A 23,238-nucleotide genomic window follows, 5' to 3' on the forward strand; every position below is an offset into this window, starting at 1 on the left:
CTTTTAAGCTGGAGCTGTCATTTGCTCCATCTTAGGATGGCTCACTTATAAGCCCACAGTTTCTCTTCAAGGACACAAAATATGCCACTGCCAACACCAGCATTGCGTTCTTCTCAAGCAATGAGAAGTTCCAGAAGCAGCACTACAGGATGTTGGAGGGAGGGGGATAAAAGAGCATGGACTTAAGGTGCCTTTGTAATGTCTGTTTTATTTACAAATATATGTTTTATTTACAAACATAAGTGGAGACAAACCGGCACTTCTACAGCAGGCAGCAGGTCCCCAGAGAGCAACTTGTACCATGGCTGCAACTCCAGTTTCAGCTAATTCATGTCTCTCCCTCTCCACTGAAAAACATCTGCATAAGTGCAAGTCTCAGACTTAGACCCCCTGCAGGTGGATTGCCCATTCAGGAAACATCCACAGCCATTAAAGAAACATTAACTTTCTTTTGCCAAATCCCTGACTTTCATTAGGTGACACTTCAGGAGAAACTATAGTGGCAGACTCGTTCACAGTACTCCAACAGCCAGACTCCCAACACTATTATACCACCCTTGCCTTTGCCAGCTGATGCCCAGTGGTCTTGTTAAGGCCTTGTTGTCCAATGCTGTGCCCCATTTATTTCCCTGGCTGTTCTAATCTTCTCAGCGCTGTTTACTTCTACTTTGGTCAGTGCTCTGGGCTAGAGGAAGAAGGTCTGTTAACTTTGATTTCACTCTGCTGGGCCTCCCTTCATTTCCCGGACACTTTCTGAGGCATTCCCTTCATGACCAAATCTGGGCTGAGTTCCCAGCTTGAATTTTAACTTCTGCTTCAATATATTTCAAACGTCAGCTGCTGTAAATTATTCTCTGACAAGGCCGCCCTCTTGTATTTTGGCACATTTGTTCATAGGCTATAATATATACTTTCCCTATCCACTCCTTCCCTTATGCAGCTGTCAAAGAGATGATTAAAATACTAGAATCCTGAAGCCAAAGAATTGATGGGCTAGTTCAAACGCAAACACAACTATTTGGCATTGTTGCCGCCTTCAGGTTAACGAGGTCGCAATGCTGAACTAACTATCAAACATACAAATGGCAGGATTCTCCTGTGAGGGTCTAGAGACTGTGTTTCATAACTCTTTGGCCCACAGTCTCTCATCTTCGATATATCCCTGGCCTGCCCACTTCCTTCCTTCCAATAGTGCATAGCTCATGTCCTACTTTCCAGTTCCCTGGACCACTGAAGCCCTATTTGGGTATCCACACAATTACAGCTGCATGAGGGAGAGAGCAGGGCCACACACAGCATACATGCAGAGACTCCCTGTGTGATTTAGAAACCTAATCGCACACCCAATACATATGTCGTCCCCCCCCTCACCGAACATGTGAACCATGAGAGGCAGCAAGGATGCAATGCTGAGGGTGGGGCCGGGGAGCACAGTCCCATCCCCCCCCCACATGATTACGATTATATAGTTATAATTGTGTGATGGAAGAAAGCCTGAAAAGAACTTAATGGAAATCTCAAACAGAGCCATAGCTAGATGATATTGCGCCCCGGTAGAACTGTCCAGATTGCGCCCCTTAGCCACAGGCAAGTTAGCTCTTCCTTCCGCCTCTCCTCCAACCGTCCCACCACCACCACCCATTCAATTCACCCTCTATTTAAAACCTTTTCTTATGAGGCAATAATCAATATTTTTATTTACAGACATATTTATGGACATATTTTTAGCCGATATTGCGTCTCCCGCCCCCCCTGCAGCCTGGTGGGGGCCCACCTCTCCACCCCCTAGCTACGGCCCTCATCTCAAATAAATTTTCTGAACCTCAAGGAACTCAGAGACACATCAGAAAAAAGATGGTTACTTTACAATGACTGTCAGTATTCACTGGAATAACAGCAAAATAGGGTAGTTGTATGCGGGTGGCGCTGTGGGTTAAACCACAGAGCCTAGGACTTGCTGATCAGAAGGTCGGCGGTTCGAATCCCCGCAATAGGGTGAGCTCCCATTGTTCGGTCCCTGCTCCTGCCAACCTAGCAGTTCGAAAGCACGTCAAAGTGCAAGTAGATAAATAGGTACCACTCAGGCGGGAAGGTAAACGGCGTTTCCGTGTGCTGCTCTGGTTCGCCAGAAGCAGCTTAGTCATGCTGGCCGCATGACCCGGAAGCTGTCTGTGGACAAACGCCGGCTCCCTCAGCCTATAGAGCGAGATGAGCGCGCAACCCCAGAGTCGGTCACGACTGGACCTAAGGTCAGGGGTCCCTTTACCCTTTACCTTTTTATGCCTATTTGGGGGGATTCTGGAAGATTTGCAATATACTTCCACCCTTTCCTACTTTTTTGTTTTGTTTTTTACTTCCATCATTCACACTTTCCTGAATTAAATATGGTATAGGTTTTTTAAAAAAATGTTTTGGTATATATGTTTATGTATTTTTATATTTCTTACAAAAATCTAAAGCAGTGAATAATAGAAGCAATCAGATCAACACTATGAAGATCAGTTGTCCTTAAATAACTTTCTTTTTTAAAAACTGAACTCTACTCTGGCAACGAATTGCTCATTAAAAAGCTTTCCCGAGGTCTTGCCCTCCTTTCTAAAATCTAAACGAGTAAGCAGTGTGGATGTCACTGCAGAGGAAACTCCATTAAAACAATCTTATGAATGGGAGGGGGTGGAACCACACATTATTCCAATGCACTAACAAAACCCTAACAGATGCTTCTGTTAAGGACAGCTGCTCATAATTCAGGCCCCATCTGCACGATAACTTTAAAGCGGTGTCATACGACGTTAAATAGTCATCGCTTCCAACAAAGAATTCTGTGAATTGTAGTTTTGCTAAGAGTGCTGACGGTCACTAGGAGACCCCTATTCCTCTCAGAGAGCTACAATTTCCAGAATTCTCTGGAAACAAAAATTGACTGTTAAGCCACTCTGAGAATTGTAGCTGTGTGATCACTCTTAACAAAGTACTGTCATCACTCTTAACAAAGTACTGTTCCTAGAAGCCAAGACTGTCCAAAGTGGTGTGGTACTCCTGCCTTAAATGTATTGTGCAGATGGTGCCTTAGGGAAGTATTCAGGGCTGAGGGGTGTGGGATCCTTGCCCTAACCATAGTTTTTTCTGTAGCCATTTTCTGAACGCATACAAACATTGTGTGTGGCCCGCTGGGGTACACAGTGTCTGCTCCTGCCCTTGAAATGGCTTTTCCCTATAGGAGGAGTGGAGAACCTCAGGCCCGGCAGGCAAATGTGCCCCCCCCCCCATAACCTAGCTTCTCTATCCAGCCCTCAAGACTCTGTGCTGGCCAGACCCTCCCAGGCCACAACCCTCACTGGCCCTCGTCCTTTTGTGCTTTTACCTAATTGGGATGTGTCCTGGAACTGTAATAATATACCTTGCTTGCTTGCGTAGACAGTAGAGGGTGGTTCGTGTGTGTGGTTGTACCAATGTTTGCTACACACACCACTGTTATGTGGTCCTTGAGGGAATTTGAACCTTGACAAAGGTTCCAACTAAAGAGCCAGTCATATGGGTAACAGTTTGCAATCAAATGCTAACTGTGGCATAAGTCCTAACCTACTGCACGGTCTTTCAGCTGTTTGTTGTTGTTTGTTTTGCTTTGTTTTGTTTATTTAACTATGGCCGTGGGCAGCTGCAAATCTGATTGGAGCTGCAGGGGAAAGGACTACTCAATCCTTTCCCCTCAAGCTATGATAATCTCCCCTATCCAACTGCTATGCCATGCGATGGAGGAAACTGAGTCCATATATTTCAGTGGGTAAGCAATGGGGAGGGGTGGAGGTATTGATTAGGAAAAATAGCCCACATGGGAAAGAGTTAACCAATGTTATGGTCGATTAACATCCAAAGTGGAAGATCATCGTGAACCGACTGTTTCTATGATTAGAAAAATTATCTTTTGATTTTTCTAATACAGGGAACACATGCTGTCATCGCCCGTTCACCTGAGTTATTCCATTGCTCACTCAAATGGACTGTTTGCATGAGTTTCTAATTTGGGTTAGCAGAACCACCTCTTAAAGGAAGGCAGAAGGAAGTTCTATACAAGCGAAATGTGGTTAATCCTCAGGAACACCTATATCTCTGCTTATTATTATGAAGTATTAAAAGTATTTTACACATAATGCTCCCCAAATAAAAATGTTGTCTCAAATTACACTGAGGACTCAGCTACACAGCTGTGAATAAAACGTTTTAAACATGTTGTAAAGTGCAATATACAAATGTGACGCTAGATGGCGGCAAGGAACTATGCAGAATTCAATGTATTTTTCGAAGCATTTTTTTTAAAGAAACACACACATTTTCATAGCATTTTTTACATGTGTGTAAATTCCACCTGAGTGGGTCCTTGAACCTTAATGCATGAATCCTATGGCTGACAGGGTCTTCTAGACCCAGTCCAGTATGCATGTTCCCAGATAGAGGGTATGATTCCTGGCCATATGGCAATCTGTCTGAACCTCCATGCCTCACCACTCCACACAGAGAGAGCACTAGAATAGATCCATCAACACTGCTTCTTTTCTGCAACCCTGAAATGATAGTGTCCAGAACACAGTGTTTCAACCTTCTATGCTAAGTGTCTGCAGAAATTTCATACTGTTTCTATTCATTCACTAACTGAGATTGGGCTGTAGCAAACAAACTGGGTCGTGAATCAAAGGGAGAGAAGAGCTTATTTAGAGAACTGCATATAAGCTGTCTACCGTACTCTTTTACTTTGCAAGATACGTATCATGTCACTGAAGATTAATGCCCTGCATGGCTAAATCTTCCTGCCCTGCAATCCATTAAGTTGTTGGTGGGGGGGACCATCACTCTCACAGCTTAATTAGAAGTCCCTTTCAGAGATAGGAAGTGAGCTTGGAGGATGTGCGTCTGACAGTGCATGTCCTTAGAGGCTGATTCCTTCTTCTCTTAGATTTTAGTTATATCACTTACTCCCCTTCTTCTGCCTCACTCCCCAGCCTCACCCAGCTGAGAATTTGCACCTGTGCACAGCTCTCTGCTTCCAATGTTTCCTGGTAGCATGAAGTTTCTTAGCCCATCTGGTTTTTATGGGTGGGTGGGGGTGGGTGGGTGAGGTACAGGTCATTTTCACCCTCTGCCCTATTTTTCTGCAAAAGTATGAGGAGCTCTGTACCCTTTGGTTGATGCTGTCTCCTCCTTTGCCCTCTCCCATTTTGGCTCCCATGCTTACTCACTTCTTTGCTGTCACAAGGAGGGAGCAATACAAGAAAGACCATTCCTTTTGTGGGCTCCCTCCTGGTTTGGAATGCATGCCCCAAAGGCAGAGAACGAGAAACTGGGAGGGGGATGAACCTCACACAGTAAACAAAAACAACTTGAGTCCTCCAAAATCTAACAAACACTTTGAAAATGCTTTTGTCCTTATTCTTTACTCCTCGGGAATTTCTTTTTTCTTCTTTGACAAGAAGCAAAACAAGAGAGAGAGAGAGAGAGAGAGAGAGAGAGAGAGAGAGAGAGAACAATTCATAAAAATATGTTTCCTGTTTTGGTGTCCCACTCAGCTGTTCAACTCCATACCAAATCAATTTATGCCAGGAAATAGCCTGGCCTCTGTTTTTCGTTAATGATAGCTGTTTAATTCCAATACCAACAGCTAATTAGCTAGAAGGGACGATACAATGCAACCTCATTTATGTGCCGGGCAGAGAAAGGGGTGGGGGTGTAATGCCAAAGATATTTAGATAATCAACAAATCAGATTAATGAAGGCTCATTCAACAACAGTTGAAAGTATAGTGGGCACAGGAGCAGTTTGGGTAACTGGGAATTTTGGGTTACCAAAGTTGGTATAATAACAGGGTCAAGAAAGATTCCACCAAGTCCAGAAATGGGAACCTTTGGGACTGCATCCTGCTGCTTCATGTGACAAGACTAAGAATTGCAGATCAAAGTCCCCATGCTTCACTGTGACTCCAAGTGTTGTTGTTGTTTAGTCGTTTAGTCGTGTCCGACTCTTCGTGACCCCATGGACCAGAGCACGCCAGGCACTTCTGTTTTCCACTGCCTCCCGCAGTTTGGTCAAACTCATGCTGGTAGCTTCGAGAACACTGTCCAACCATCTCATCCTCTGTCGTCCCCTTCTCCTTGTGCCCTCCATCTTTCCCAACACCAGGGTCTTTTCCAGGGAGTCTTCTCTTCTCATGAGGTGGCCAAAGTACTGGAGCCTCAGCTTCATAATCTGTCCTTCCAGTGAGCACTCAGGGCTGATTTCCTTAAGAATGGATACGTTTGATCTTCTTGCAGTCCATGGGACTCTCAAGAGTCTCCTCCAGCACCATAATTCAAAAGCATCAATTCTTCGGCAATCAGCCTTCTTTATGGTCCAACTCTCACTTCCATACATCACTACTGGGAAAACCATAGCTTTAACTATATGGACCTCCAATTCATCTTCTCCCCTGCTTGCTGGATTATCCTCACAAACACAGATCTAAATGTGAGAGCACCTGAGGTGAAGGGAAACTGCAAGAGACAAAAGAATGGCATGGGAAGAGTTAAGCACTCTTTAAAGCTTCCATCATTTCTTTGCGGTCAATCACATCCTCCTGATGGCATCTTTGCTATCAAGGCTTCCTTACCCAAGGTTGCCTGCTGTGCAACATGCAGGTCACACCTAAAATGGCAATCTAGCCAGCAAGACACATTAAAATGCCACTGATTTCAGTGGGAGCGAGGGAGCCAGATGCATAATCTGCCCCAAATCAAGGATCCTCTGACCAAATCATCCCCTAAACCGGGGGGGGGGGGCAAACCCCCAGAACAACACCCCAGCATCCTGGGCTCATCACACCCTACTCTACTTCTTTGTGGCTTCCAAAGGGAAACAAGAAGTTTGTAAAACACACAGCCTTATGTATTTGTGCAGATTCAGTGTGTTAAAAGGATAAAAGTTGACAAAGACTCCAGGAGGTCTATTGCACAAGTGTGTTGGACAAATAGCATTGCCTTTAGGAAACCTTGTCTTACTCAACTACATTTATGCAATAAATTGTAGAAGAGCCCAAAATGTAACTAATATGCTGTATGCAAGCACAAATAGAACCTTAACAAATAATAAATAACTTGTTCCATATGTGTGGCTCTCCCAACAGCCACTAACTATACACCCTCCCCCTTCCCCACCACACACATATAAACACACACATTCTGACTCTAAGGTAAGGAATGCACAAGCTTTCTGATTTGCCAGCAAAATTGGGAGGGGAAGAGGTTAAACAACGTTCTCGGAGTATTATGAGGCCAGACAGAGATGTCCACAATTAGCTTGTAAACTACTCAGAGGTTTCCTTATAATCATGCGTTATATACATTTTGTTACATGAAATAAAAACAATCATACTCTGCCCAGGCATGCCCACGCCACACTTTCTCTTCTCTTACAATTTAACGTTACTCATCCAGATTATCATGTGCCACAAACAGGCCTTCTCAGGAGCAAGCAAGGAACACTAGACCAGATGTGCCTACAGGCCAGGAACAGCAGGATAAGAACGGGGGGGGGGGGGATAGGGTGATCTGAGTATTATTCCTCTAGGCAAGGCACAAATGGTGACTAGATATCATTAATGCAATCGTAAGAGGGACACTGTGCAAGGAAAAATTCCATTGGTGGGGTGGGAGGTTAAATGCAAGCAACATGTTAACCACTGGGTACAGTAAATGCACAGGTTATACTGTATAAATACAGTAAAATTATCAGTAAATGCACAGGTGGTTAAAGAAGTTTGAGACTACAAGCTATGTGACCCTCACATTGAGGACTAGTGTAGTAATACTTATATAGACAGGTATGGAATTGCCGCAAAAAAAGGGGGAGCACGTTTTAGCAATACTTCTGGCAGTTAGTTTTTATGCCTTGTAACACTTTTGAGAAATAGTTATGAGGTTTGAAAGACAGGTAGGAGGGGTCAGTGGTCTCACTTGCTATTCTTGAATGCTACCCCTGCTAAGAAGTGGTGAGCGCTATTGAACTCAAATCCTTCTTGCGGGATTTCCATAGGCATCTTATTGACATCGCTAAGAACACGATGCTGGACTAGATGGGCATGTGGCCTGATCTGGTAGGGCTTTTCATTTGTCCTTAAGTTCACAACAGGAGCCAGTTTTGAACAAGAGACTTTGCAGCTGAGACCCAAAGTCACTAGAATTAGACTCTCCAGACAACTGAAATTGATGATAGGGGCATGCTACTAGCTGCCACCTCTTCCTCAACCCCCCATCTCCTCTTCCTCTCTCTCTCTCTCTCTCTCTCTCTCTCTCTCTCTCTCTCTCTCTCCTGATGCTCTAAGAACCAATCAGAAGATATTTCACTGTAAGTCACAGTGTGGCCATGAAAAGATTCAGCATACAGGAGCTGCTGTCACAATAGCGGTTTCTCCGTTAACACTTCTAGCCCTTTAACATTTAGCATATTTCCATGATGATTTTTTTTACATGGGGCAGATGTGCAGCGACTTCACAACTGCCACTGGATGATGTGCACCACATTGTTATTTTGAGATGAAGCCAAGGTGGTAGGATTCAGCTAGTGGTAGAACACAATGACCACTATCGTTGTGCTCTTGTCTGCTAGCAAAGGTCTTTCTGGGTCATACTGTTCCTGAACTGTGAAGCTCGATTGACCTCACAATTCTATTTTCTTAGGTCATGCCAAGGCTGCAGTTACTGGAAGTGAGGATATGGCCGAAGATCATAGTAGAATGTAACATTTTGGCTGATGGACAGCAATGGATGGGAGGAAGCAATAACTATGGCACCGTACAACAACAGAGATGCAAACCACTTAGACAGAACTGGTCCATCATCAACCAAATTCCTTGGCTCAGTGTGTTGGCAGGTCAGCCACTGAAAATGTGAAGGTTTGGGGAAGGAAAGGGGGAGGCGGTACTTTGGACAACAAAGGTGCAGGCTGCTGCTGCTGCTGGAACTGAAAGGGACTCATGATAAACCTGTACAATTGTGTAGAAATGCTTTCAAATTTTGCGCGTGTGAAACTTGACAGATTTAACAGTTGGAGAGGAAAGCAGAATTTTACAAGCTGCAAACCTCTTTGTCATATGCACAAGCACTATTCCTAAAAGGCTTGTATCCTTGAGAGTCTGCATTTGGTTTGCATACATTCAAAGTCAAATATTCCCATGAAATCTTTCTTACTTACTTTTCTGCAGCCCCCAACCCCACTACTTGTTTTACCCTGCCCTCCTTCCTTTCCTTTTTCTATTGTGGCATTCATCCTTTATTATCCTTTATTATTATAGTCATGCCTAGACGCCCCAGTGGAGATTAGGTCACCATAATATGAGAAGCTATGCAAACACATAGTAACACATTTGTTGTGCCCACAGGGAGCTCACAGTTTAGAATGGAAAAGAGTACGAGGTAGGAAAAGAAAAGCTCAGAAAGACTCCACCAGGTCACTGCAAAATAGCCCCAAGTTGTAGTTGAGGGCTCCCTAGCCCACTTTGCTTCCCACTGGGCATCTCTCTCCTCTGCCATCCATTCTGCAAGAGGCAGTTGTGTGTGTCTACCTGAACTGCCCACGGCAGCAGCGCTAAGGGCTGCCTCCCCTGCGATGCCTCTTAGGCAGTTGTCAGGTTTGGATAACCATCTCTAGATTTCCTCATGGAACGTGCTGTTCCTCTTTGTACTATTCCTGTTTGTACTATTAACCCTGATTTTCCACTGCAGTAAACAATAAAAAGGCAAGACAGATAGCCCTTCAGACCATTCCAGCTGGGCAAGATACACTCGAGCCATTATCCATCTTTCCTCTCCCTCTCCCCATTTGCAGCCTCCTTTTCTCAAAGTTCTTTTCTCATCTTAAATTTGCATCTCTCTCTCTCTCCCCCCAATGTATGTTTCTGCCTTACGAGTTGATTCACTTTGCCCTTTTTCTCTTCCACACAACGTTTCTCAGCAGAAAAGAGAATCCTGTCCAGTCAGCCAAAATGCACCGAAAGCCCCCATAGGCTTATTCCAGCCTCCCAAAACAAAACTTGAAGTACTTTGTATCATGGTGGTACCAATACTAGAAAGAGATGGGTGACAGAAAACACGTCAGTTTCCCGCCCAGTCATTTCTCCATTACTTATGTCCTTTTTTGCCAACTCTACTTGGCCTAAGAAATTAAAAGACCAGCATTACCTCATCTTTCTATTTTATTTACATTTAACGCTTTTATATAGAACACCTAGGGCTGTTTGCAGTGAAACTTTAAGTTGCTAATACAGTTGCTAACATTTAGCCCCCTGCTCCACGCTGGAAACTTCAATGCCATGGTCTTAATGGGCTTTTTTCCACTGTGGGCCAAACTATATAACAGATTATAGTGGGGTGGTTGGCTGTCACCAGGAACATATGCCAAGTGTATTGTTACCCTTTCCTACTCCGTAATGCAGAACTTGTCAAGGTTTTCTACCCTTTTGTAACTGCAGTTAACCTATGTGCTAGAATTTGTAAAGGAGGAAAACACTGCATCCATGCCATACTTCAAGGTAATTTAGCAACATGGGTATTTAGCAACATGGGCAGATATTTCATTACTACCAGCAACAACATAGTTCATGCTAACTTGAAAGTAAACATAAGCTCCGGGGGAAGACCTGCTTTAAGACCTGGGAGCCACTTGCATGCCCAAGCCAAGCTCACTTTGCTAATCTAGGCATGAAACCCTCTCCATGAAAGTACATAGCCTAACAATCCAGGTAGACTTTTTCATTAAACACAGCTGAAAACAGAATCCTTTCTTAGACCAAACTCTTATTAAAAAGAAAGGTAGCTTACTATGGAAAAGAAGCAGATAAAGTAACTTAAATATATCCAACTCTACAATTCTATGCTTCTATGCTAACTAAATACAAAAATGCTTATGTGATGCCTTCCTATCCTAGATATGGGAATATCAAACAGAGGCCAAAACTTACATACACCTTCTGGGAGTCTTTGTTTCAGGCCATTTTGAAATGGCAACAGGCACATGTTCCCTGGGCTCCGAAGAAGCACCAGCCCAATATGTTTGACACAGAAACCAGGAAGCCAAAAGAGAGATGGGGAACTATCCTGACTCTTTTTAAACCTCAGAATATTCAGGATGGAGAAGAGGGCATTACCCATTCCCTGTGACACAGACCAACCAATCTCTCAAAGGCGGGGCTTGTAAAAAGCCAATCAGGAATGCCTATACTAATATGGTTTCCCAATCTCCATACTAAAGAAGGTATCAGGAAGAAGGCCAAATTATCATCTCTGGGTCAGCCTGGCCAGGAATTACTCATACCCCATGGCTGGGTAATTTCAGCCTAGCAACACATTAATAAAAAATAATAATGGGAAACACCCAGAAAGTTTCAGTGTGTGTTTCTCCAGAAGATCACAAATTTGCAGAGAGGAAGACTAGAACCAATATTCCACGGGCACTAAAGTGTTGCCATTGGGAGAGTCAGGGACTGGTAAAAATGGAGGCCTGGCCATTAGGTCAATACAAGTCAAGATCCTCACAGAGCTTACTTCATGTCATGATGTCATGGCTTTCTGTGTCTTCTGCATCCACTCCATTCCCATCTCAGACTGCCAACCATGTGAGGGAGGCTTGGGTCAAAATACACAGACTGTCCTGATATTGCAGTATGAGGTCTTATCTACTAGATCAGGGGTAGGCAACCTAAGGCCCGTGGGCCAGATGCGGCCCAGTCACCTTCTCAATCCAGCCCATGGACGGTCTGGGAATCAGCGTGTTTTTACATGAGTAGAATGTGTCCTTTTATTTAAAATGCATCTCTGGGTTATTTGTGGGGCATAGGAATTTGTTCATCCCCCCCCCCCAAAAAAATATATATAGTCCGGCCCACCACAAGGTCTGAGGGACAGTGGACCAGCCCCCTGCTGAAAAAGTTTGCTGACCCCCTGTACTAGACATTATAGAAAAGAAGGGGAGAGGGAAGTAGACACATAGTTGCTGTTTTCTGTGCTCGCTTGCCATGTCTACTTTGGCCCTGTTTAAAATGTCCACAATAAAAATTTTAAGAATTAGAATTTCATGCTCAGGAGCTATTCCTATACTGACACGGCAGAGTTAGAGAACAGTGTGACCGGATCTGGCTTCCAACCTAACCTAGTATGATTGTGCCAGCCCACTGCTTTTAATAGCCAGACTGATTTCATTCTGGGTCACCTAGAAGGCATCAAAGGAAACTGTAGGCATTGGAAGTGATAAGTCATCGACTTGTAGCCATCCAACATGCATGTGGGCAAATGCCACTGGCATCAGTCAGTTTCCCCCCTACCTGCTGCTTGAGCAGTGTAATAATGCTCCACTTCTTCCACTGCAGATAACTGTAGATACTATGTAAATAATTTCCTACAATAATTACAAATAATAACATGCAGCTAAGGGACCATGGCTATGCTTCTTGTTGTCCTTGAGATGCCCTTCTATGCATCACTGGTCATTACACCACTGCTGATAAATCCTATGGTGCTTGGCTATTGGGTGGAGGGTATATGTTATGTTCAATAACAGCATCCAAATATATGTGTGGTCCATACTGGATCAACCAGTAAAGCACAAATCCTTTTGTTTGCCCTAAAGTTATTCTCTGTGGTGAACGAAATAAATTACCTAAGGTGGAAAGTCTTAAAACAAGATCCCAGCCAAAACTGGTGCTTGATCCAAGAGGAAGGGTGAATAAACCCCTTAGCAGGAAGCCAGGAGGTTTATCAAGGTCTTTTCTGTTTCTGGAAAAGCTGGTTTTCATTAAAGAAGGAACTAGCACCAGCTCTCCCTTCCCTCGCCCCAGTAACTCACAACACACCATCCCCATCTCCTTCATTGCCAGTTTGCGCTAATAAAAAGCAGAATCGTGCCTAAGAAGGGGAGGGGAAGCCCCATATTGTACAAAGATGGCCCCTCTGCACAGGCAAGCATCACAGGCGCATTAGCCAGGACTTAAACCTGTGCCTACAGATTTCTGTTGCTTGCCTGAAAACAAAGCAGGTCTTGTGATAGTTTTTGTGCTCTTCTTGAAACAAAGTCTCCCAATGACTGCAAGTGGAATCCGATGACAGCCAGTCATGAAGTGGCCACTTTAAAACATACCATATGGAGGCTCTGATTGCATAGAGAGGTGATCGTCTGTCGTTTCTGGCCGAGATGTGAAGGGGGAAGGGATGGGGTGGGATAATGTTTGCTTTTACCATTGGCTACAGATGACCACCACCCACTGCGAGGAAAAGGTAAAGGTACCCCTGCCCGTACGGGCCAGTCTTGACAGACTCTAGGGTTGTGTGCTCATCTCACTGTAAAGGCCGGGAGCCAGCGCTGTCCAAAGACACTTCCGGGTCACGTGGCCAGCATGACGAAGCTGCTCTGGCGAGCCAGAGCCGCACACGGAAACGCCGTTTACCTTCCTGCTAGTAAGCGGTCCCTATTTATCTACTTGCACCCAGGGGTGCTTTCGAACTGCTAGGTTGGCAGGCGCTGGGACCGAGCAACGGGAGCGCACCCCACCATGGGGATTCGAACCGCCAACCATGCAGTCAGCAAGTCCTAGGCGCTGAGGTTTTACCCACAGCGCCACCCGCGTCCCAAGCACTGCGAGGAAAGTAAGTCATTAAATGACCAGTGATGATCCATAAAGTGTGCAATGCATGCATCATGGCAGGGACAGGAAGAGGATAGCAAAGCAGCTCAAAAATCCCCCCCCCCCCAAAAAAAGGTGTAGCTATATTAGGTAGTAGTAGAGAAGCAACTTGGCAGGCTTAAGTTTCTGCTTCTGAACATACTGAGCAGTCTGCACATCATGAAAGTCAGAAAGCAAAGCTATGAGGCAAGGAACGCAAGGATGAGTTGGCACATGCACATCCGGATTGTATTATGAAGTGATGGCATTTGTAAATAAAGAGCCATCACATATCATCTGCTTCCATATCACCTGACATTGCCTCCAAGTGCAAATGATGAGATATTATGTGATGTCCACAACAGTGGCAGAGCTTCATGCTCCGGAACTGGGGGGGGGGGGGCAGAAAGCAGGCAGGGGTGGGTCTGGCGTACATCCTGGGAGTGTGGCACGCCGCCTGCGGGGCTGTGGCACCCAGCGTGGGCGGGGGTGCAGCCACAATGGCACCCCACCGGGATCGTGCTGCCTTGAGCCGTGCGCTCCCCCCGCACTCCTCTTCCTCCGCCAGTGGTCCACAAACATGCACATCAATCCTAAGTCAATGGAGATGCAGAGACAGGCAATATGCAATGATATTTGCATCAGGTTCTCTCCTTCTGCAGAAGTCCTTTTGGGCTTCAGAGGCCCATTTTGAAGAAATAAAGCCCAGATTCTCCCTCCTCCCCAATCCTGCTTCTCTCTCACACACACACTTCAGCTACAGTTGATATGTGTGTGGAATGAGGTCTGCTCATGCGATAGGACTTCATCATCCCCTGCATTCCCTAATCTGCTCTGGAGGGTTGAGGGAAGCCTCAGAATAGGCTTAGGTGATGTGGGGTGTGGGAGGAGGAGAGGCCTGTTACACAAACAGACCGTATCCCCCCCCCCCCAGTGCTACACTGAATTCCACCCTCAATCGCCTTTCTGAACTCACATGGACACAGGCAAACAGTATGGTAGTAGTAGTAGAAGAAGAAGAGTTTGGATTTGATATCCCGCCTTTCACTCCCTTTAAGGAGTCTCAAAGCGGCTAACATTCTCCTTTCCCTCCCCCCCCCACAACAAACACTCTGTGAGGTGAGTGGGGCTGAGAGACTTCAAAGAAGTATGACTAGCCCAAGGTCACCCAGCAGCTGCAGGTGGAAGAGCGGAGACACGAACCTGGTTCCCCAGATTACGAGACTACCGCTCTTAACCACTACACCACACTGGCTCTCTGGTACTTATGTAAGTGTCATTCAGGAGGGCATGCCTTATTTCTATGCTTCCTACAGGTTGAGTTGTGTTTTCAATCAGCCTACTGTGAAACCAGTTGGACTTGAGTTAGGCATGTTTTTATGACCAAGACTGTTCCCAACTCACTATATGTTCCATTTCCCCATTCAAAGATGTATGTTCAGTGGATTCCTGTAAAGAGATCCCATAATTCTCTTCTCTACATGGTGCTTTGCTGCTAGGAAGTGAAATGGGCCATACTCTGGATACATTTACATGTTTCTCTCTTTCTCTCTCTACGGGTCCATAAATATTTTCTCTCATTACTTTAACATTTCTTTCAGCGTGTATAAAGACAACCGTTTGCCAAATGGTATCTTATTGCAATTCATATGCAGCCACACTGGACTCCTTAACTTCTGCCTATATCAGAAGGGAGTTCGCCATCACAAATGGCAGCCCATTGCCATGCAGTATTAGCCTGCTGGCGATGGGGACCCAGATGGGCATGCTGATGTCATGCTATTAGCACTTCATGCAAACAAATGGTGCATGTTGCAGATGCATTTAAATGTGTCAAGGCATGTGTGAAACATTTACATGGGTCATGCATAAATCAGGCCTTGGGAAGAACAGAACAAGAAGTCTGTTAAATGGAAGTAATCGTGCATTGGTGCCTGGCTTCTCTGTTGTATTCTTCCTCCGATAACTTTGCAGGACTTTGCATATGTTAATAGTCTGATGCTAACTGTTATTTGTAGTATGACTATTTATAGATGTGAAACTGCTTGCCATGGGGTTTGGAATGAGAGCATCAGGGATTATTTAGAATGTCTGGCTGGTGGTGCATTAAACTGCAGGGAGTGCAATGTCCAGTTCAGGGTTACTGGTTTTGCCTCTTTTGAAACAGTATGCTGCCTGACACATGTAATGAAAGCTCAGAATCTCCCATCTCCTGAACATGGAGATAAAGAAAAAATCTAACAGCCATGTCAGAGAAGCAAGGTGGAAGACCATTCAGGGTCAAGACCTTGCTTTTAGTTTCCTACTCTGGGAATAAGATCCTGCGTGATCTGAGTCATACAGTTCTCCATGTTGTCCGGGTGGGAGTGACAAGTTTTCCCTCCCTTGCAGGGTGATTTGGGGTAAACATGTTGAGGATTGCAAAACACTCACATACTACGATGCTTAAAACTAACAGAGTGAGGAGCTCTCAAAGTAACAAACATGGATCAGCTTTAATAGGCTGCACCTGGAACATCTCTCTCAACCTAGTATAGACATTTTGTACAAGCAGAGGCATCAAGGCTTGGGCAGAAGATTCGGAAGCCAGCTATGGATTCTTCCCATTTGTTTGCCATTCTTCCATCCTTAGCAGTAAGATCCATTCATAGGCTGCCTTCTGTTTGTGAGCTGTTCACTCTGCCATCTTGCAAATGTCTGCTTGCAACTCGGTGTCAACATTCAGCCACGTTATCTTTGCTTATTGGCGGGGTGACCAAATGCTTTAAAGTGGGAGACGAAGCAATGGCAAACTGCCAGGAGAAGTCACTTGCAGTTCAGTTTTTCAGGATAAAGTAATCATTTGTTCTAACGTTTGTGAGCCATTCTAGATTCATAAACATTTTCTCTTGCTACCAGGAGGTTATCCAAGTGCAAGCAGCCCCAGTTATATGACTCCACAGAGACCACCAGCAGGGCCTATTCAGATGGCCTGTTTGCTAATATATTTACAATTCTGTTTTTCATTAGCCCAAAAATGTATTTGATGCTGTCCCATTTTTAGAAAAAATTATAGTCCAAAGTGCAAAACATGTTTTAAAGTGTCATTATCCATCAGAGTGACCTCCGAACAGTACATGACGACTTTCTCTTTGCAGCTTATTTTGCAGTTCAGTATTGCCGTCATCCCTATGTGAGATGTCCAATGACAAGGTCCATAAACCTGTTTTATTGTAAACACCAGCATCCTGTCTCAGTCATTTTGAAGGTTTGTTTAAAAAAAGAAAAGAAAAAAGAGTCAGGACCCATCTAACTCACCAATGCAACTATTGCACCCTGGTGCTCTGCAAATGTTTTTGACTACAACTCTCATCAGCTCCAGCTGGCTGGGAATGATGGGAGTTGTAGTCCAAAGCACCCAGCGGGCACCAGCTTGGAGGAGACTGCACTAACGTTGTGGTGTTTCTGAAGCAAGCAGACCCGCTTCCAAGCATGTCAGAGGCAAATGGGGAAATACAACTTTATTATTGTTATTATTAAAACCTTTTGCTGTCTCTTTTCAGCACTACTACAAAATCCTGCTTGAAAGGCAAGCCTGAAAGTTCAAATTGCCATGTTTTAAACAAAACACAGTGTTTTATTGTACTACACTTCTGAAATGGGATCTGAACGCAGGAATTTTTAGACCTCTGGAGGTTTAAGGTATAGAAATGCTGGCTCCTTTACTAACCAGACCTAAGGGTTTTTGTACTCCCGCTCCCTTGTATGACAGAGAAAGCAGAGGCAGTCCACAATGAAATTTCAGTTTAAATGATCTGTTTTATTTGCTCTCTCTCTCTGTATGTGTGTGCCTGTGCGTGTGTGTGTGTGTGTGTGTGTGTGTGTGTGCAGATTCTCTTTTTTGTCCCTTCAGAGTTTGAAAGGGAAATTAGAAACCCTTGTTTCCCAAAAGTTGCCTCAGTTACTTTGCAGAATGTGTCAACATGAGTAATGATAGCAAAGGATCTGCCAGGAGGACCATAGGAAAAGCACACACAAAGCTGCAGCCCTCCAACAGCTATACATAAGGTATGCCTTTGCTTGAAAAGTTCTACCACAGGGATGGGTTACAGATATAAAAACAACCCTATGCAGAAATTAATAGGAAAACACTGTCCTGGGGTTGGTGTGCTTTTGTTATTTGTTTGTTTGGATAGGCCTAACAAACAAATTCATTGGCAAAATCATCCACATATAATTTTGGATACCTCCACAATATCCTCCCTTTCTGACCCTTCCCCTCCAAACTTAGAAGTCCCAAATGTTCTAACCTACTTTTAAAGGGGAGATGCTCAAGTGCCTTGATCAGTTTGGCCACTCTTTTTCACAATATCCTTTTTGAGGTGTGCCAACCAGATTCTTATACAGCGTTCCAAGTGCCATCTCACCATAGATTTGCACAAGTATTATGGCATTAATGTAAGCCAGGGGCAGGGAGCCTTGTTCAACCAAGGGGCCACATTGCCTCTTGAATAAACATCTGGGAGAACCATGCCGGGATGGGTTTTTTCAGACACACCTTTCATCCAGGCAGTGGCGTAGCGTGGGGGGTGCCAGGGGTGCCAGCCGCACCGGGCGCAACTTCTGGGGGGGCGCGCGAGTCGCCAAAGAGCCTCGGGCGCAGGCTGTAGCTGGCAGCGGCTCTCAGCGCTGGCCGCGGTCCCCGCGCGTCAGGGCCACGGAGGGAGCGCCAGGCAGCCCCTCCTCACCGACGGGCAGCGTTCGCCTGCGGGGCTTGGCCAGCGCGCTGGGCTGGCTGCGTGGAGTCGCCGAGGAGCCGCCGCCGCCTGCCATGCCGCCCTGGCTGCTTCAACCGCGTCCGACAGCCGGCTCGAGGCTCCTTCCGGCCGGGTCTCCCGACGGGGCGCTGCGGGCGGAGGCTCCGGCACCAAGCGCCACGCCGCCCAGGCTCGGGTCGCTGTCTGGATGCGCGCAGCCCGCCAAACGCGCCATTGGCGGCGCTCTAGTGCCTGCGCGCCAAGACCGCCCACCCGCCCCGACGGGCCCCCCCACCCGCGCCGGAGGCCGGCCTCCTCCCAGTCGCGAGGCTTTCCTGCGCTTCTCCTCTGGCAGGATCCGGATTACTGTCTGGGGTATGGGCTGCCTCCTGGGGCGAAGCTGGATTCCCCCTAAGGGCAAAGGACCTTTTGCTTGAGAGAGGGGGGAGGGAGGGGAGCCCTGGATCGCCCTCTGTTTCTGTCTTGCAAGAAACAAGGAAACAGGAGGATGCATTGTATCCGCTGTTGCTACATTTTGCAGCGCGCTTCTTCCCCTCTTTCTGCTCTCGGTTTCTTGCGCTCTCCTGGCGGATCGCGCGCTCCAGACACGGGGCTGCTGCTTCCTGACTTCGGATTGGCTGCCTCTCACCTTGGACGATGCCCATTGGTCAGCGATGGTTCTTTGAGAAATCCTGATGTTTCATTAAGGGGTTTCGGGACTCCATTGAAGGGTTTACAAGCCTCTTCGCTGCAGATCACTAGGAGGGGAGTTTATAGGTGGAGGGGCCCACTCTGGCTCGTCGTCCTGCGTGGGTGAATGGGATTTGGGGTGTTTGGATGGGCTCTTAGTCCCGGCTCTACCAACAGCTGGAGGGGTGAAAGCAGTGGCGTAGCGTGGGGGGTGCAGGGGGGCCGGCCACACCGGGCGCAACATCTGGGGGTTAGGGTTAGGGGCGCAAATCCACTGGTTAGGGGGCGCAAATTACTTGCCTTGCCCCGGGTGCTGACAACCCACGCTACGCCACTGCATCCAGGCAATCAAGAGGTATTATCAAAGATCAAGGATGCAGGCAACATAATTAGAGAAGGGTACAGAGTAGGATCAGTGCGGTCAGGGTGTGCATGGCCTGGACAGAGCCTGAAGGGCTGGAGAGAGAGGGCTAGAGGGCCACATTCAGCCCCCAAGGCTAAGGTACTGTCAACTGTCATGACAGAAAACTCTAGACAACACCTAGTCATCTCTTTAACAACTCTCAGGAGCCCAGAACAGAACTTCTTGGAGGCAGAGTCCTCTAGCAACTGCAGCCCTGAAGAGGAGACTGATAAAAACACCAGAAGAGCCCGGTTGGATCATACCAATGGCCCACCTAGTCCAGCAGTCTGTTCTTGCAATGTCCAACCAGATGACCCACCTCCTAGTCACCTGGGAGACTCTTGTTGACCCACAATTGACCCACAAGTTCAAAAAATAATTACAATGCTTATTATCAAGATAGAAATCTGTCCCGTGTAGGTCAATGAACACCAGAGCACATCTCCTTGAGCCCTGAATGGACACATCTGTTGCCAGACTCTGACAGCTGATCCACAGTCTTCTCAGGGGATCAACAGAGCCCTGAGGAGAGATTCCCACCCTGCCAAGCTGGAAACCTCATGACCCGAAAAGAGCCAACAACTGCAGAAGAAGGTGTCAGCCCTTTAGCTGGCCAGGAGGCAGCACTTGGGGGGGGGGTGGAGTCACTAGTCAATGATTCCCCAGCCCTGTAATAAACCCCAATCAGTTGCTGAGACAACCTAAGATGCTTGGGCTCAGCAGCAAGAGTACCATCCATGGTCCTGAACCCCACCTCGATCTCCCTCCAAGGTGCTGACTGCCTAGCCTTCCTTTGCCTTGCTGCCCTGCATTTCTGATAACTACCAATCTCCTCTTGCTCAGGCTATCATGCATCCTTGGTAGTGACTAATAGCTGCCAGACTATCTGCTTCTCGGCAGAATGCCAACAGCAGAACCCCTCTACATTGTATCTTCCAGGCTCCATTTAGATGTCAACTCAGTTACCTATTTACAAACCAAACCATGTTTTTATGAGAGCATTCTTACATTTAAATTTCCACCAACAATGTTACAGTTTCTTCTTGTGCCCCAACAGTCACTCAGCACCCCATGCCCACTCAAAATGCTCAGCGCTCATTAGGGAATTTGGGGTGCTTTTTTCCCAGCCCTTGGGGTTTTCCTCTGAATATTTGTGTGTGTGTGTGTGCGCACGCTTTTGCAAACCTCAAGGCTGATACCTCCCCCTTGCGCACTGGGTGGAGTGATGGTGACTGTTTTGGCTACATAAGCACAGTCACTCTATCTTGAAGGACTGGAAATAGCCTAAATGCTTAAGTTTCTTAAGCTGGGACCTGGCATTGCAGAAATGGTGCAACTGTTGACAGAAGCAGTAGCCATCAGCTTCTCCTCAATTCCTCATACAAAGGACATGAAGGGACATCATTTCACTGTCCCACTACATTCTTGTAAGTTTCATTTGTAGGGAAACGCACACCATGGTTATGTCACATTTTGTAGTTCTCTGGGAGGAAGAAAGGAAGAGACATGCATGCAGTTTCTTTAACGACATCTTGGTCTGGGCTTTGTGAAGCAATGCAGCAGTGGCCATTTATGTGACTAGCCAGTTCCCATCTCTTACATTTGTATTGCTGAGGCTCTGGTGATTTAAATGATTTAAATTCAAATCATTCTGCCTTGTTCAAGAGAAGTGTTTTCCCCAAGACAGCTACTTCACATGCCCCAAAATATATTTTAAGAAGGAAATTCTCCCATCGTAAAGTTAAACACTCTGCTACCGCTGTCCTGCTCTGCAAGCCACAAAGCACTTTACCACTGACCATCAGATCAATAATAACATATTTCCAAAGTATTCAAGTGAGAACACAGTGATGCCTTTCATTGTAATCTGCAGAGATTCAGAAAGCCAGTGTGTCTTCAGGCAAAGGAAGAAAAAAGATCAACCTTTTTACTGCTGTATAAAAATATAATGGTAATAATACCAAGGAAATTAAATTTCACCAAACTGTGTTACAGTGACATTATGAGTTTGTCTTCAAACCACAACAAGCATGGTAATGCAGTCATTCCCATTGCTTTCCTGTCCTTAACTTGCCCTGTGTTGCTTGAGGTAAGGTAAGGACAGAGCTGCAGCAATGTACCACTTTAATTTCTTGAGGCTTCCTACTCTCAACTATCCTTTTATCAACACTTCTCAGGCTAGTGAACAAGACATGTTGCTTTCTTGACAAATGTCAAAGGACATCCCTTTAGTAAAATATTGATAACTGAGGAGTGTATTCGCATGTTGAGCACTGCCTTCAGTTTACTGCTATCCCTATTGGAATGTCTTTCCCCTTGTTGCTGCCAGAGAATAGGCATGTGTGTACGCACAAACTTCATTTGTGAAATAGCAATTATGAGCTTGCCTTGAACCAGGAAACCCTACATGTGTAGTGCAGTCCTAAATTAGGAAGGAAGCGCTACTGAATTCCACAGGGTTCGCTCCCATAGCATAAGATTGCTGTGCCAGTGTTGTATCCATTCCATGCACTTGCGTGTGGAATTTGGTATTTGGAGAATAGAAACTGGCACCTTGGGTCTTCCAACTTCAGGACTTATCCCCAATTTAAAGCAAACATTTGTAGGACCTTGTGGCTGTGAAGAGACACTTGAGAAAATGCTGCATCGTTTGTAGATAGGGTTGCATAATCCTACACAAAGTCAAGCGGGTATAAGCCCATGAGGATAAAGGGCTCAGGGGACGGAAGGTGGGCTTGGGTGTTCATTGACCAACATGGGGCAGATTTTTATCTTGATGAAGATTATTTATTAAATTTATGTACACTTCATCCAAAGATCTTAGGGTGGTTCACAATATAACAACTATTGAAATTATTTATTGATCTTGTTGGTCATTTGTCACACACGCACGCCCGCGCACACACGCACAAACGTGTCTCTCAAGTGACTAGGAGTTTTAAAAACCCTGCACATGATCCTTACATTCACTCCCCACATCATTTGTGGAAAGGGTGATCAATAGTTTCTACTTGTGATGTCTGTATCACATCATGCTACTCTTCAGCAGGAATACGGATGAGGCAATGCTCAGGAAACCATCACCTCCCACTCCAGGACCCGCTGGGCTAGCGTATGTGGCCGTTCTGGACTCCTTGGAATCAGAAGTTGCATTTCCAATACAGTCCCCACCAGACCCATGTTGTAGGATTGAAATGCTTTTTACAAACAGAGGCAGTTCTTCATAAGGAGTGAAGCTATCAGCAAACGCAGACCAGTCAGTCTTCAGTAGACCTCATCACTCTGCTGAATCAACAGCAATGCTTTTGGGAGAATTCTCCAGCCAGCACCTTCTTCAGTGTGCTATCCAAGGTCCTGATACCCACCTTGCTCTCTCTGATGCGATTCTGCTCCACCTGAAGTGCTGTTGCTACATTCTGCTTCTTCTGAGCTTTGAGCCTAGATAGGGCAAACCTCATCTAGCAGACAAACTCTGATTGCACCATACTGAGGTAGCAGCAGAATCCCTCTTTAGCCAGTACATGCAGTATGAAACACCATCCCTCAAATCACAGCACATGATACACCGTATCAACCTAAAGGCAGTGGCTTTCACACACAAACAAAGTATCGTGCTTACAATCTTGCGTGACGCAAATAACACTTCATTCGCAAAATATTCCAACCAAGCCATATGTTTTAAATGTGAATGAAATGTTAAAGTTATCTTACCAAGTTTGTGATTTGTCATGTCT

General features: G+C 45.8%; 2 long non-coding RNA genes across 3 annotated transcripts in view; both read right to left on the reverse strand.

The window, feature by feature from the left end:
- Positions 1 to 23,238, reverse strand: part of LOC310704196 — a 206,462-nt gene that overhangs the window by 142,750 nt on the left and 40,474 nt on the right. The window lies entirely within an intron of this gene.
- Positions 1 to 23,238, reverse strand: part of LOC310703931 — a 39,240-nt gene that overhangs the window by 15,182 nt on the left and 820 nt on the right. Inside the window, exon 1 of one of the 2 annotated variants that reach the window (XR_014524479.1) lies at positions 10,982 to 11,105. The exons of the other annotated variant lie outside the window; for it this stretch is intronic. This is a non-coding gene — a long non-coding RNA (uncharacterized lncRNA). Of the gene's footprint in view, positions 1 to 10,981; positions 11,106 to 23,238 lie in introns of those variants that run through there. 2 annotated transcript variants of the gene reach the window in all.

Source organism: Podarcis liolepis (assembly GCF_965112155.1).
Source record: "Podarcis liolepis genome assembly, chromosome: 1".
In the NCBI taxonomy this organism is placed as follows: Eukaryota; Metazoa; Chordata; class Lepidosauria; order Squamata; family Lacertidae; genus Podarcis; species Podarcis liolepis.